Source organism: Aotus nancymaae, unplaced genomic scaffold, assembly GCF_030222135.1.
Source record: "Aotus nancymaae isolate 86718 unplaced genomic scaffold, 86718_ANA_hifiasm-v0.15.2.pri h1tg000033l, whole genome shotgun sequence".
Taxonomy (NCBI): Eukaryota; Metazoa; Chordata; class Mammalia; order Primates; family Aotidae; genus Aotus; species Aotus nancymaae.
In genome coordinates, this window is record NW_026988447.1 from 28925132 (window position 1) to 28942331 (window position 17200).

Below are 17200 nucleotides of genomic sequence, written 5' to 3' on the forward strand. Positions count from 1 at the left end.
AGTAGGTTGATACCAACTTCTATCGAAGTGTAGTTAGTATCAATAAATTCAGAGAATAAGAAAAACATAAAGCTGGGTGCGGTGGCTTACACCTATAATCCTAGCACTTTGGGAGGCAGAGGCAGGCGGATCACAAGGTCAGGAGTTTGAAACCAGCCTGTCCAACATAGTGAAACCCTGTCTCTACTAAAAATACAAAAAAATTAGCCAGGCATGGTGGTGGGTGCCTGTAATCCCAGCTACTCAGAGGCTGAAGCAGGAGAATCACTTGAACCTGAGAGGCAGAGGTTACAGTGAGCTGAGATCGCGCCACTGAACTCCAGCCCAGGTGACAGTGCAAGACTCTGTTTCAAGGCAAGAAAAAGAAAAAAGAAAAACATCAAAAGAGAAATAATTAGGGCATAACTAGATGATACAACCCAAGGGCACCTTGAACCCCTAGCTAGTACAGGTGTTTGGAGGGCTCAGATTACTCATCCAAACTGTCACATGTCCGAATTGATTCCTGAGCAACATTTGCTCAGGCCGTGTTGCTGGGCAGGCATGGATGTCAGATGTCGGCCATTCCTAAAATACTCCCAGGGGATGAAGTGAGTATATAAATATCTCCTTCCTTTCTTTCTGGATCTGAAGGTGCCCTACACCCGACAGCATTAGTGCGCTGCTACGATAAAAGAATGTAATAAAGTGGACTTTGAAGGCTCGTGTCACAGGAAAAAATACAGTCTAATTAAATTTAATCTTCTTTTAAATGGTTACTCAAAAGAGAGACTGTTAGAAGTTCAAAAGGCATATATAAATCCTCCCCAGGCAACTCCATACCTAGAGCTCACATATGGCAGTTGGAAGAGTAAAGGAGGATTTAGAAAGTTTGTTTCATCTTGATAGGGACTTTAATGAAGAGAGACCAGTATTGCGTGGCCCTGAGATCACATTCTCTGCTGTCAAATGGGTTCAAGTTCACATTCTTGAAAATTGTCCTTTTCCTATATTCAAATGTTCTCACGAGCCCTTTTCTTTTCAGTTCAAAGTAGATGTTAAAATGAGTTTTAAGTGTTTATTCTCTATCCTAGATTTTGGGCAGATGCCTAATTTCCATAGCTTCCTTACCTCCTGAAGAGTTTCAGGCTTTTTGCTTCTGCCAAAATGAAGCAAACCTTCAGCTTGGTACTTTGAAGTTTGAGTTAAAGCAAAACTAAATGGACCATGTTTATCTGATCAATTAAGGCATTGCCTACATCCTCAGTACTGATGTTTCTCATTTAAGCGGCATTCTATACAATCCTCAGGAAATTAACAACAGAGATAGAGTTTGTGGAAAGGGGGGTCATTATACAAAGAAATGCAGGAAGAGTGTGGAAGAATTTGACTAGGCTCCAGTATAAACTCCATAAACTGGTCTCCAGCGTACACTGAAGAATGTCTTTGTAGAAGTGGGACTGTAGAAAAATATTTTTTCAAGTTCCAAAAATAGAAGTTTGATTTAAAACTCCTACTATGTAGAGTGATCTACTAAATTTAATAATAGTCTTTATCGTGATTGATGTTTTTAATTAAAAATACCTCATCTTCCTCTCAGGGATTAGTACGTGTACAATTCAGTTTAACCACAGTTCAACAGGGAGAATTCTATAAAAGTACCATGCTAAGCAGAGTATTAAATTAAAAAAAATAAAATGAGCATAAACTAGGACTCTCCTAGGAGTTTACAATTTTTTTTTCTTGAGACCAAACTGATCAACACCAATTAATTAGTATGAGAGTGAATAGTAGGTAATTGAACCCTCTGGCTGTTTCCGGTCAGCATTCTGTTCTACTATTCCCAGTAATAGCTGGAGATATACTTGTTTGGCTTCCTTTCCAGCTAGCTCAGGACCCGTGTACATGGCCCTTTCTATAGAAAGACAGGAAACTCTCCTTCCTCCGAATTCCTACTAGAATCCTTAGTCCTTGTTTTGAGTGAATCACGTCATCCAACTGGCACCAACAGATTTAACTTGAAACTTCATAAAGATAATTAATGATTGTGCTTTTTCATATTTGGCAGATTCTATGGAGATTGCCTTCCAAATTCAAAGATTTGTCTTCAAAATTGTGCCTTGGCAAGAAAACTAATGTACAGTCTTCACACATAGGGTGTTTTTCACTTAGATTTTAATACCATAGAGGCAACCTAGAAATTTTTTAAAAAATAGCTTTCTCCAAGTTCCAAGTTTTAAGTCCATAGTCTTTTGAAATATAAATGGGGAAAAATAGCAAAGATAAAGCTATTAATCTGTCTGACCCATACTTCCCTCAAAAGTTGCTTTTTTTCTCTCTAATTTGGTTTTCTATATTTATTTTATGATTTTCTTCTATAATTATTATACGATTTTTCTGATTTATTTTATATATCTATTTCTTCCACAAAGACATGTGATGTCTGTCCAGTTATTTAAATTGTGATGATTTTGAACTTGATTTGTTAAATATATGCTGGAGATGGTTGTAGAGACTTTTGTGGAAGACTGTAGAAGAAAACAAGAAGCTGTCCTAGGGAAAACTGTTTTAAGATGATGCATTTCTTGACAAAGATCTGTGTTGATTTAATGGAAAACTTATTTCCCAATGTATTTCTAAGTAGAGTTTTGTATCACTAAATGGCAGCTGATTGGGAAAACTTGGTAGAAATAAATCACTTTTTCTTAGAAAAAATTCATTTATATTTTAACCCCTGAGATAATGTTACTGATGATATTATAGTTAGCTTATTACTTACCATTCAGATTTAGACTAAATATCTTGATTTATCTAACATGGATGAAGGTGTTCTTGGGTCTACTTCTATCTTTGACTAATGAGATGACAATTTTGAAAAGAGTAAGAAAGTGTAGTGTAAGGAATGTTTTTATTCTACTATGTTCAAGTTTTTTTAGTTCAGTTTTTTTTTTTTTTTTTTGAATGTTTCAAAACTGCTTTGGCTAAAGTGAGGATTCTTCTCTTAACAACAGATAATTGGTACAGTGTGATCTATTTCATGTTTGAAATGATATGGGTCTTGGACTTAAAGTTTCTGGGTTGACAAGAGCTGTGTGGAAAGAAGAAAATAAAAAGGAACAAAATCAGTGAAGCTAGAGAGAATCATGAAAGTGGCTACTCAGGATGTCATCCTGTTTAACCTTTTGTGTATAGCTTATTGCTTCTACAGACTTAAAATACAACAAGCTTAGGCAATATGTATTGGGTTCGAACTTTCAAGCCGCAATGAGGCTTTTTAACCTGACAGTTAATTTTTCGTCTCAATAATGACAGAACAATTACCAAAATTTTGTAGATAGTAGGCCGATCTTTGGTTGGAACATTTCAACTGCTTCATGTAGAACAATAGATTTAAAAATTAGTAATTAATTAAATAATTGAAGGACTTGGACCTTTAGTTATCTGTTTACTGGAGATTTATAAAGCTATATAAACCCCTCATCAGCCTCTTTCCTGAGAAAGAATATATTTTATCCCATCTTGATACAAATATCTCTGAATCTAAATTTAAATTTTCAAGCATTTCATCTAAAAGTTGTGTTTTCTCTTTGACAAATTATGAGTACCTCCAGTTATGCTGCATGTTAGTGATGTTAGTTTTAGGCTGCCAAACCTACCTCAGTATTGACTTGCATTACTCCATTTATTAACTTATGACAAGAATATTTTATGATCCTCTTTGGCTTAGAGCGGACACTTTGTGGGTCAGAACGTTTTGTTGGTTATTTCCCAAGAACCCAATATGAGCTCCCGGCTACACATCAACAAGAACCACTAAAAATGTTAGGTCAGTGGAAATCTCTCAGGACAAATTGAATAACATTTTTGAGATTTTTTGACTTTATTCGGTTTTAAATTATATTTAAGACATCGATCTGACCTCATTTTCCTCATATACGTATACATATTTTTTGAGACAGAGTCTTGCTTTGTTGCCAGGCTGGAGTGCATAGGTGCGATCTTGGTTTACTGCAACCTCCACCTCCTGGGTTCAAGCAAATCTCCTGCCTCAGCCTCCTAAGTAGCCAGGACTACAGCCTCGAGTCATCATGCCCTGTTAATTATTGTAATTTTACTTACAATGGTTTCACCATGTTGGTCAGGCTGGACTTGAACTCCTGACCTCATGTGATCCATCTGCCTCGGCCTCCCAAAGTGCTGGGATTACAGGAGTGAGCCACCACATCCAGCCTTCCTCATATTTTTGAGAGGAGACTGACAAAAATCTGATGTAACTGACTACATTTCCACAATTTCTTTTTCCTGTTTTTGTGTGTTTTTTGGCATTGGTCAACCTTGAGGCAAGATTCAGTGTTGCTTTACACTCACAACTACTGCCATGCTTTTCTTTTCACTCTGTAAGTTGCTAATTGAGAGGTATAGATTTAATTAAAAGGGAGACTTTATACAGCTCCCAAATTTTATTCATAAAATTTTGCTTAGACCTTTTTATCCAAATTCTTTCCTCTATTTCTCAAAATATTCCTCATCCTTTTGAGACGGCAGCTTGTGTGTGAGAACAAAAATAATTACTTTTCCAACTGCAAATAAATTTTATGTATTATATTATGCTAATTTATAGTTTCACTTCACTTGAATGGACAATTCCTAATGCTCTCCAGCTACTGTTAGCAGTAATGCCTTAAGGTGAGTCAATCAAGAATTAACCAATTAATTATTGGTCAGCAAGGTGGCTCACACCTTCCGGAGGCCAAGGTGGGTGGATCACCTCAGGTCAGTAGTTGGAGACCAGCCCTGGCCAACGTGGTGAAATCCTGTCTGTACTAAAAATACAAAATTAGCCAGGCATGTTGCAGACACCTATAGTCCCAGCTACTCTGGAAGTTGAGGCAGGAGAATCGCTTGAACCCGGGAGGCAGAGGTTATAGTGAGAGAGGCCGCACCATTGCACTCTAGCCTGGCAGACAATAGTGAGACGGAGTCTTATTTAAAAAAAAAAAAAGAACATTATTGTGTTTGATACTGTTCTCTAAAATAGGCCAATTCATTTGGTTACTTTGGGACATATTATGTAAATAATTAACCCTAGTAGATATTCCAGTAAGCCTCTTTATATAATTTCAGTAATGAAAATTTTCCATGGTTATTTTAAGCAATAGTAAAACTTTCTTGAAAATTTTCAAGCTAAACGAACTAGACCAAAGCTTCTCAAACGATCCGTGGTGAAGGACTGTGTCTTCTTCTTATTACCTAAGTTTCACATAGTCACAGCCCAACACTTTTGTAAAAGGCATTCATCATGTGCTTGGATGGCATGACAATATACAATTGTCATATGAATTTCTTGGTGCCAATTTCTGTACCTATCTCGATATGGACTGGTAGCAGTTTGCTGTCCATGGGCCACATTTTGAATGGCTTTGATCAAGGTTATTGTCTCTGGTAGAACTTTGGAGAATTGATTAATAGATTGTTCTTATAGCAAAGTTAAAATGTATTTAAGAAAGATTCATTTCTCACTGAAGGAAATCTTTTAGTCCTGCTTTGTTGAAGTGAGATGTTTCTCCATTCAGGATGGAATTTTGGTGAGGCTTGTGGATTTTTACAAAAGGATGGCCACATTACCATTTAGTAATTTAATCTGCCATTTCTTATTCCATAAATACTCCAGTGCCTTGCTAGAGAATATCAACTTGGAATCCTACTCCTGTTAAAAGTTTACATGGAAGACATTATTATATCTTTTAGCTGTCTTCGAGATATTTCAGGTTTGGTTTTAGATTTGATTTGCTTATTTGTTTTCGGCTTGGATTGAGTCAGATTACCAAATATCTAATTATGTAAATTAGAGTGCCTTGGCTTCTGACAGAATCATTTATTGAGGAAATTATAAATTGCCCCCATGTATTTAGAGATGCTATAAAAATATTAATGTGAAGCCCAAATACTCCATTTCCTTCAGTAAGTAAAACTAGGCCCTGGTTACTTAGATGTGAGCAAACCAGGCATTTTACCCGCTTTCAAAGAACATAGAGTCTAGTGGGGGAGACAGGCATATAGTCAATTAACAAAGAAGTCTAAAAATATAATTATGTTAAGTGCTCATCTTAGTCCCTCTGGGATCTTATTGAGACAGCCAAGTAAAAAGAACTCAGAGAATCTCCAACTGGCCTGAGCACTGGGAGGAGGGTGGGGCCTCGGGAAGTTCATGCCATTTGCAGCGGGGAAGGAGCTGGCCCTTCCTGCTCCTGGGTTACTGGGGATTCAGTCTGTGAGATGAGGGCCTGTTAACAGAAACCCCTGTCTCACTTTGCTGTGTTGTTTGTCCTTTTTCCTTTTTGCCCAATAAATTCCCCACCCCCTCAAAGCGTCTGTGAGCTTAATCTTTCCTGGTCTTGTGACAAGAACCCGGATTTTACTACAGCATTATGACAAAAATATCATAAATTGAGTGATGTATAAGCGGGATATATTTATTCCTCATAGTTCTGGAGACTGGGAAGTCTAAGACCAAAGGTCCAGTGTGGTTGGGTTCTAGTAAGGGCACTCTTCTGCCTCATATGTGGAAGAGGAAAACAAGCTCTCTGGGGTCTCTTTTGTAAAAGCACTAATCTCATTCATGAAAGACCTGCCCCCATGACCTAATCACCTCTTAAAGGTCCCACATCTTAATCATATCACACTGATTTCACTAGATGAATTTTGAAGGGACACAAACATTCAGAATATAGCAGTACTTACATTAAGTATCTATTAATATCAGGATTATATGTCAATAATATAGAGACATTATTACAGAAGTATTTTTAATTGTTGGAATTATTCAGTCCAAAGGGATGATTCTGTCTTCCATTTTCTGTTTTATGTTACCAGGTAACAATAGCATCTCGTGGTTCAGTTTAAGGAAGTAATACAGAGATATGCAAATCATCCCTAAGACATGAGCACTCCATGTGAGGGTGTTGTGAGGGCCTAAGAAGAAACACAAGCATTTGAGACAATGTTCTATGAAGGGAGATGGCTGCTGCCCTCGTGGATTTAACAGACCTTGTTCATGTGGTTAGTTTCCACCATACCTGAACTGTGGTGTTACTCAAGAGAATTGTCTGAAGCTTATGTTGGACAGGGTAGGCAATAACTTCAAAAAGAATAATGAGGCCCAAGATGCACAGTCCCTCATTGCGGGTCAGAACCAGCACCCTTGTAGACTGACTACAAGGCCAGCTCCTAGAGCAAGAGTTCCATATGGACAGGGACAAGCTCTAGCTAGATCAAAACAATTTCATCACAAAACAAGCTTTTACTTTTCTTTTCTTTCTTTCTTTTTTTTTTTTTTTTTTTTTTTTGAGACAAAGTCTTGCTCTGCTGCCCAGACTGGAGGGCAATGGCATGATCTTGACTTACTGCAACCTTCACCTTCCAGATTCAAGCAATTCTGCCTCTGCCTCCTGAGTAGCTGGGATTATAGGTGCATAACACCACACTTGACTAATTTTTTTGTATTTTTAGTAGAGATGGGGTTTCGCCATGTTGGTCAGGCTGGTTTTGAACTCCTCACATCATGATCCACCTGCCTTAGCCTCCCAAAGTGCTGGGATTACAGGCGTGAGCCACAGCACCCGGCCACAAGCTTTATTTTCAACTGTTGCTGCAGAGCCCAAAGGTCAGGCTAAATATTGACAGATCTCTATTATGGGAAGATTTGGACTTTTGGACTATTATTAGTACTCAGCCTTGATGGGCAGCACCAGATTAACTGCTAAAGAGTCTACCCATCTTTATCTTGTTAGCCTTTTACCTTTTATCCTGTTTCTTAGCTTTGGCTGGGGGACTGGTAGAGTTAGGTCCTGCTGGAGCAACAACATAAAAGGTGGGAACTAAAATGTTTATGCTGACACCAGGGTAGTGAAAACTATCCAAACTATGGGGAATTTAATGCTGAAGAAAGGCAAGATCAGGGTGGCGCATCCGGCCGGGAGAGCTGCCTTTCTTTGGGCCTCTACCAGCCCATTTTGAGCCATGCGCAGGGAATAGCACAGAGATAAAGACACCCTAGGGCTTTCTCAAGGTTTATGAAAGAACAAACAGCAGCACAGCTGAACTCTAGTGCAAATAAAAATCATACGTTTAAAGAAACTTTAATTCCTGCCTGGTTAAAACCAAAATGTATGCTATAATGGTTGATGATAAAAATTTTAAGGGGAATAAAAGTGGGTTTGCAAATGTTCTCCAACCAATGGCCACAAGTCTGTTAGAGAATTTCCCAGAAAATGCAAAGGCCTTTATTCAGATTTAGTTCTGAAATTTTTATTCAGATTTAATTCTGAAATTTAATTCAGAATTCTGTGGATTCTGAAATTTTTCACTAGAGATTTGTGTTCTTATCGCTTTTACCAAGAAGACCAGGAACTCTCTTCCCATGTTTAGCTGTTAGCCACAATGATTCTGCTTTCCCCTCCTAAAATACAACCTTTCAACTAACTTGAAGCAGTGATTCCAAGACTTATAAAACTGATGTGTTAGAAAATTGTATTTGGTCACAAATTTATAGACTATATTTGTCATTGGTAATTGAATTTTCTCAGTAACCTTGTGATAATTAACTCATGGGTTATGACCTCATAGCTTTGTCTTTTTTTTAACCTACCAATATAAAAAGTGTAAATTTTCTTGCTAGTCAGAAAAATACTTAGACCTTAGGTCTGTTTTTCTTCTACTGACCATGTAAGAAAATAAATATGATGGTCTGTGGCAGAGATTGTGACTGTCTAACAATATGCAATCTTCTTTTCTCTTTAGTAGTAGAATTTTAACTTTATTTAATGAAGCAATTTGCCCAGCTAGGTAGAAATTATTTGTGTTTTCAAAACATTATTGAGGATCAGGGACTATTGCATACTAATATGTCTCTTGACATATAAAAGAGTTGCACTGGATTCATTCAACTTTGGAAGTGTTTAAAGAGTTAACATTTATTTCAATGGATTGTGTATTTTTTAAGGCCTCATAATGCCTGTTAAAAGGCACCAATTTGCCCTGACTTCTGAATGAAATCTGTGGAACTGAACTCAGCTTAAAATATATGTGTGTGTGTGGTGGGGGTGGGTGGGTGCGGGTATATATGTGTGTGTATATGTATGCATATATATACATATATATATAGAGAGAGAATATTGGACTTTAATATTTTTACTACTTTACAAGGAGACAGGATTTTTATTTGGTGTTTTAATTTCTGTGTGGTAAAATGATAATGGAAGAATGTTCATTGTGTTCAAATTTGAGGAAACGTTTCATCCTAGTGTTTGGAATATGATGGCCTCTATGTGGCTGAGGCATCTGTGATTTTTGGCCTTCTGGATATCCATTCACTAATAAAAGTACTCCTGCTTTACCTTATCAAGCCGTCCTTCTCCATTCTCATGATTGGGAGGGGCTGACTCTACCTCCTGACTTTAGGGTTGAGAGGATACCCCAATCTATAGAGTCAAGGGATTATTGTTCCTGGGATAGGCATGTGGTATAAGCCTTCAGGTCTTCCTTCTGATGGATTAGCAAGGGAAAAGTAAGTACAAATCACAGCGATGTTGATTCTCTTTTTAGTGGCACGGAAAAGGCTGCCTGAGAATAAGCCAACACAAAGGGCAGCAGAACGAAGAGGGCAAACAAAACCGAGTCCTGATATCGTACTTTGAAGCACGTGTCTGAAGCTGCTGCTACATCTGGATTTTTTAATTATGTGAAACAATAAATTCCTTTTCTTGTGTAAACCTAGTTTGGGATGGTGTTCTGTTACTTATAACAGAAAGAGTCAGACTAACATGTGGTGCTCACTCTATAACATGCTCTTGTGAACCATGTTGGATCATGTAGCTGAGCGTAAACGGAGAGTCAGAGTAGAATAGAGAGAGAATGTAATCTAGTATTAAATGTGTTTTAGTGTTTGATGTCTGTTCTGCCTATTTCAGAGACTTAGTGGGTAAAAACTTAATTTTCTACTTCACTAGCCTAAGAGACTACAAAAAGAGATTTTCTCCTAAGACAGACACCAGTTCCCTGGATGAACCTTAAATTACCTATCATTGGGTATAGATTAAAATAGAATATGAAACAAGCAGGTACAAAGGAGAGAAGAAAATGTTAGACTCCCTTCAAGCCATGCTTCTCTCTGCCAATACCATTCTTAGCCCTTCTAAGGAAGCAATAGGGACTAGTTCTATTAGTCAGTGTGCAGGCGGCTAACCAGGCCACGGGGACTTGTGGGTGAACTTACCGTGCAATAATACTGTGCCCATCTATGCTGGCTTCTTATCTCTCTTTCACTTCTTGGATCCATGCAGCTGGATGGGTCAAGTGAGTGAAGCGTGTTTTTGGGACACGGTACTTTCTTCTGCTCTGCTTCTCTTTCTTTGTCCCTTTCCTCCTCATTCTTTCTCAGGAACACATGAGTGTGCTGTTCTGAAGATATCAGATTCATAGAATTAGGTGGATCTTTTTGAGCACTTAGACTGTGAACTTTAGCTCAGACTTTACAAGGGTTCTGAACTTAAGGGTCAGGAACTTGCACAGCATTGAATACTGAGGTACTCCGTATCACATTTTGCTATTGGTTTTTATGTGAGTAAGAAATAGGGTGTTTATACAATAAGAATGAGGTAAATAAACCTTTTTTCTTTTTACTTTATCTTCCAGGAAGCTACAATCCAAATGTATAGTTTAATTTTTATACATGTGAATAATTCTTTGGTTTTGTCATCTGTATTCACAGGCTGCACTCAAGGGATCTCTGGGCTGTGTTTTCATCCAGAGGCTTGTCTGGGGAAGAATCCATTCGTATGCTCATTTAGGTTATTGGTGGAATTTATTTTCACGTAGCTGTATGATTAAGGGCCCTGGCTTTTTGTCAACTGTCAGTTGGAGGCTGCTCTCCACTCCTGGAGGCTGTCTGTAATTCTGTGCTACATGATCCTCTCCATGGGTAACACCAATATTGCTGTTTTCTTCTTCAAGGGCAGCAGATCAGTCTTTTATATCAATCTGCTAAAAAATAATTTTATATGACATAATGTGATCATGAAAGTGACACCCTGTTAACTTTATAATAAAACCTAAGGGATAGATATTATTCTATGATTATCTTTGCTATATTCAAGTAGCTAGAAGCAAGTCACAGGTTCTTCCCACACTCAAGGGGAGGAGATAATGCAGAGTGTAGCACTAAATGATGGAGATTATGGGGATCATCTTAGAATCCTGACTACCATAATCAATATTTAGCAAAGTATGTCTCATTGAAGATTACTTTCTTTCATAGGTTCATTAGTAAATCTGTCTTCATCATGAATCTTTTTTTTTTTTTTTTTTTTTTTTTTGAGACAGAGTTTCATTCTTGTTTACCAGGCTGGAGTGCAATGGTGTGATCTTGGCTCACTGCAACCTCTGCCTCCTGGGTTCAAGCAATTCTCTTGCCTCACCCTTGGGGATTACAGGCATGAGCCACTATGTCCAGCTAATTTTTTTGGTATTTTTAGTAGAGACAGAGTTTCACCATGTTGAACAGGCTGATCTCAAACATCTGACCTGAAAGGATCTACCCGCCTTGGCCTCCCAAAGTGCTGGGGTTACAAGCATGAGCCACACCTAGCCAAGAATCTTTTTCAAGCAACAGAATCCAAGTGACAGGAGACCAACTCAAACCATCTTAAACGAACAACTTATTTTACTTATTCATGGAACTGACCATTTCAATGGATCATTTTGGGCTTTAGGCAAGAGAACAATTGGGGTTGAGAAAGATTCTGCTTTAATACAGTAATTAAAAGAGAGCATGCCAGGAATGGGAAGTCATGAACATTGGACAAAAGTTGGGAAAAGATCTGACAGAGAATTCAGCCACAACACAGGATGTGCTAGGGTTGGGATCAAGAGGAATTCAGTCTCCATGACTGACATTAAATTTGAAAGAACATCCCAAATGCAAAATGAGAAAGAAGGAAAACATAGGCTTCCTCCCTGCCACTCTGTCATATTTGCTTATACAAACACAGCATTGTTTCTCAGATATTTCTGCTTTGGTAAATATTGTTACTTTTTCTGCTAAGATAATGGTACTTATCTCATTCTTGCCTAAAATGCATGTAAAAAACTTCTATTTATTTTTTCATGTTTCAGTTCAGCAACTCTTTGAGGTATTCTCTAACCCCTACCTGTTATTCAGGTGGAGTTGGGTGCCACACCTCATATTCCTATAATTTGGCAGGCACTGTTAGCAAACTCAGCCATTCCTTACTTAAACTCTTTTCTTTCCTTCCTTCCTTCCTTTTTTTTTGACATTCTTGCTCTGTCTCCAGGCTGGAGTGCAGTGGTGCGATCTCTGCTTACTGCAACCTCCACCTCACAGGTTCAAGTGATTCTCCTGCCTCAGCCTCCTGAGTAGTTGGGACTACCAGCATGTGCCACCATGCCTGGCTAATTTTTATATTTTTAGTAGAGATGGGGTTTCACCGTGTTAATCAGAATAGTCTCGATCTCTTGATTTTGTGATCCGCCTGCCTTGGCCTCCCAAAGTACTGGGATCACAGGCATGAGCCACCACGCCCTGCCCCTTTTCTTTAATACCTCTATGCAGTCATGGCCACAAGATGGGGTTCTCACCAATGAGACATAACCAAATTTTGATGTGGGGAAAACGTTCGTTGTCTTGAAACAGATATCTTTCATTTTCCCATCCATTCTCCCACCATCGACACAGACATAATGACTAGGGCTGCTCTAGTAGCCTTGTGACCATAATGGAAATTACAAGTTAATCATAAATATCTGATATTTGTTATCATTAATATGATGAACAAATCTAGCAACTTACTTCCACTATACTTATTGCATGTAAAACAAAACAAAATAAAACAAAAACTGGCCTTAAATTGTTTAACCCATTATAGTTGAGTTTTCATTATGTGAAGCCTAATAAAATTCTAAGTGAAATGCAGTCTTATATATTTCTAGATGATATAAGACTGGCTGTCTTATATCACTGGCTGTGATGGGGCAGTCATGTATTTAATTTTCTGCTTATCCCATGGCAGCAGGAATAAACTGCTTCATATTGCAAAGTTTGGCCAGGTGCAGTGGCTCACACCTGTAATTCTAGCACTTTGAGAGGCCAAGGCGGGTGGATCATCTGAGGTCAGCAGTTCAAGACCAGACTGACCAATATGGTGAAACCCCATCTCTGCTAAAAATACAAAAATTAGCCTGGTGTGGTGGCAGGTGCCTACAGTCCCAGCTACTTGAGAGGCTGAGACAGGAGAATTGCTTGCACCTGCGGAGTGGAGGTTGCAGTGAGCCAAGATGGCGCCACTGCACTCCAGCCTGGGAGGCACAGCAAGACTCTGTCTCAAAACAAACAATAACAACAAAATATAAACAAAGCTTTTCTTATTATTTGTATCTTGTTCATGTTAGCAACCATATTCTTAGAAGGGTACCTAGAACATAAAAATCATTTAGTAAATGTTTGTTGAATCGACTAATACATAAATACAAGATTTTGTCTTTCCAAGTTTTAACAGCTTACTTGGAAAGAGTAATGTGTCCTTGCTAATCAGAATGAAAGATTTCTAGTGGGATGATTTATCTAGTTTCTCAGTTATTGGCTTATCTTATTCAGCATGTTATCAACAGTTTAAAAATACAAAAAAGGCAGATGAATAAAATCTATGGGTGCTGCAAACACTGTTGCTGTAGCTAAATTACTTGATGATAAAAGCAGTATTTAAAATACAATACTAAAAAATGTGGGAGGATTTCTCATTCAAAGTGTGATAAAATCAATAGGAATAAATAAATCTAGCACTTAGATCTAAAAAATGAAACTCAAATCTGTAATATTGGATCAGAAGCTGAAACTAACAAATCCAAACCTGTTTATTGAACACTGGACACTTACAGGTTAAAATCAGATGAGTAAGCATTCACAGAATGAGGAATATGTGAGTTAGGGAAGATGATTCTTGTAGATGTGGAAAAGACTAGGAGAAAGAGTATAACACGTGACCTATTTGAAGCTCTTTCCTATAGGAGATAGGTTAGATTTATCTGATATAGTTTCAAAGGAACTAAGAGAATTTTGGAGTAAAGTGCGGAAGCTTCAAGTTGAGAAATTGGAGCTCAACATGAGAAAGATGTTAGCAACATAAAATTTTCAAGCTAGATTTGTCTGACTTGTGAGGCCCAAAGTAATGAATTGTCCCGTAACTACCTGGAAAGGATGACAGACAGTTTCCTGCATTGGTTAGGAGCTTGACCAACTTGCCTGTTAAGATGTTCTAATTTGATAGATTTAAGTTAAAGTAATTTGATAGAGTCTTTTCTTTCGTTCTGCAGGATGATATTTCTGGGTATCTTATGAAATAAAGTGACAACGTAGTGATAGTTATGGGATGAGTATGTGGTAACCGTACTATTTGTTTAGCTTTGTTTTTATAACAAAGTGGTTCCCTAAGCTGTTTTTTCCTATCCCAGAATGAAAGTTTATCTGATATTGCTTACTGGTATTGTATGAGGGAGGCTCTATTATACTTTGCTGTTTCAAGTATTAGGTAGGCAGTTAATTATACACAAATAGAAGCTTGCTCACATCTGAGAATATTAAACCAGAGGCTGCAGTATGCACATTTGCATGAATATAGCATGTTTAAAATTTGGCTAATACTGTTCCTGGACTTTCTTGAATTTTAATGCTTTTAAAAGTATAATCATGGTGGACAAAGGGAGTTTACCACAAACTTCCCAGACTATATTGTGTTTCATTTTCTACTTACTGGATTGGCTTTTGCAATCCCTGAAAGCTGTTTTGATTTCCAGGGATAAAATTGAACTATGCAAAATGGAAATGAGTTATTGACATGATAACTCACATATTAATATTCTTGCTAGAAATAAGCCATATTAACTACATTTCAATTGCTTAGTAGCCACATGTGGCTAATAGCTACTGTATTTCACAATGCTGGCCTAAACTTTTAAAGCGAGTCCCAAATGAATGATACATAAGTTTCCAGGGATTTACCATGGGAATAATTTCTCTTTCCCAACTTTACTTCTTCTCTCTTTCTCTAAATTCTCTTTTCTTTCTTTTTTTTTTTTTCCAGGGCTTTTCAGTCTTCTGTAGTGCTATCTCCCACTTTCCAAAATAATTTTCCCCAGTTTTGTAAATTGTTAAGTCACACATTTGCTCTTGTGTCTTGCATATTATAGCACAGTAATTTTAGAATGTTTTCTTCACTACTCTATCCCCAAAGCCTAGAATAGTTCCCAACAAAGAGGTAAGAATTAATAACATTTTGTTAAATAAATGAATAGATGAATGAATGAATTCATGCTGAAGAATAAGCCATGGATTAAAAATGCTTCCAGCTCTGCCAGATTTTGACACCTATCTGGGGAGAGGAGTGATCCACTGAGTGATGAGTGAGGGGGAGGGACATCCAGGTGATCCAGCTGGAAAAGACCACTTCTTCCTCACAGGGGCATTAAAAAATCTAATATTCTACACTGTGGGTTTGTTTGCTCTGTAAGATAATCTTATTTCCCTGTTAATTTTATTCTTGTTGGGTGCAGTGGCTCATGCCTGTAATACCAGCACTTTGGGAGCCTGAGGTCAGGGGTTCAAGATCAGCCTGACCAACATGGAGAAACCCTGTCTTTATTAAAAATACAAAAATTAGCTGGGCATGGGGATGCATGCCTGTAATCCCAGCTACTTAGGAAGCTGAGGCAGGAGAATTGCTTGAACCCACGAGGCAGAGGTTGCGGTGGGCCAAGATTGTGCCATTGCACTCCAGCCTGGGCAACACCAGCAAAACTCTGTCTCAAAAAAAAAAAAAATTTCATTCTCATTATCAAGAAATGTTGACTCTTTACCTGATACAGATTATATTACAAATCCTCTTTAATTAATTTTAAAGCAAAGGGATCCACACCTGATTGCTGATGATTTCCTGAAGTGCTACTATAGAGGCTAAGCTTACCAAATGCATTTAATAACTATATATGTTCAGGCTTCCACCTTCTTTTTCATTTACCAGCTAAGCTCAGTGCCTTAAACATAGTGGTCAATGAACATCTGTGAACAAAGTTGATCACTATCCTAGCCACATAAACTATAATTTAGATAAAGAGCTCTGTCCCCATGGAGCTTACATTTAAGCCAAAAAATTAAAAGAGAGAAACTCAGTAAACCAGTCACAAAAAAGAACAGATATACTCTATTAGAAGGTAATACATTCATTAACAAATATACAGCAAGTAAAAGGGTTTTGGAGGAATGGGTTAAAATTCCCCTACTCCAGCTTTATTGAAGTATACTTGACAAATAAAAATGGTATGTTTAAGAAGTACAATGTGATTTCTTGATATATGCATACATGGTAAAGTAATTAAGTAGGCAATGAATTAAAACATTTTAATTGATGCCACTATGATCTGATCTCATACAATCTGGAATTACTTTAAAAATAGAAAGACGTATTAGTAACAGGCATACATTATTTACACGTACAAAATGCAACTAAGTTTATTTTTACCTGAAATTGTATTTATATAATTTTACTTGGCAATCCTTTAGTTTGGATGTGAATGAATTGCTATAAACTGAAAGCTAATGATAGAGGGCTATACAACTAACTGAGAAAAATATAATCAAGGAAAAGGTTATCATATGCCTTATTCAATAATATTTAGTTGGAAAAGGATAGAAAAATCATGCCGACAAATTTGGAGGAGTTTAACAAATTGTCACTGCAAATACAGGTCAAGATGAACCAATAATAACAATGAACTAAAGACGGTAAAACTCCAAAATAAAATTCAATATGAAAAAGAGACATAACATATAGCATCCAAATTATAGAGATTCAGAAAATAGCAATGAAGGAATAGAAGAGATATCAAGCTAGAAGTCGCAGATACTAGTTTGGGCTTTTCAGATTACACATTAAAAATAAGTTATAGGAGCCAGGAGTTGCCCAGATGTATCCTCATTCATTCAACATAACCAGATAAAAATGAACTTTTCCACTACATTGTATTAGCATAGCTGTAAATTGAGTACAATTGATAGAACAAGCAGAATAGTCAATAAATTATAGTGATCTTTGATCAAGAAGATGCAAATTTGGTCTCATATCTGACAAAAGTGACCCTCTGTATTTTCTGCTGC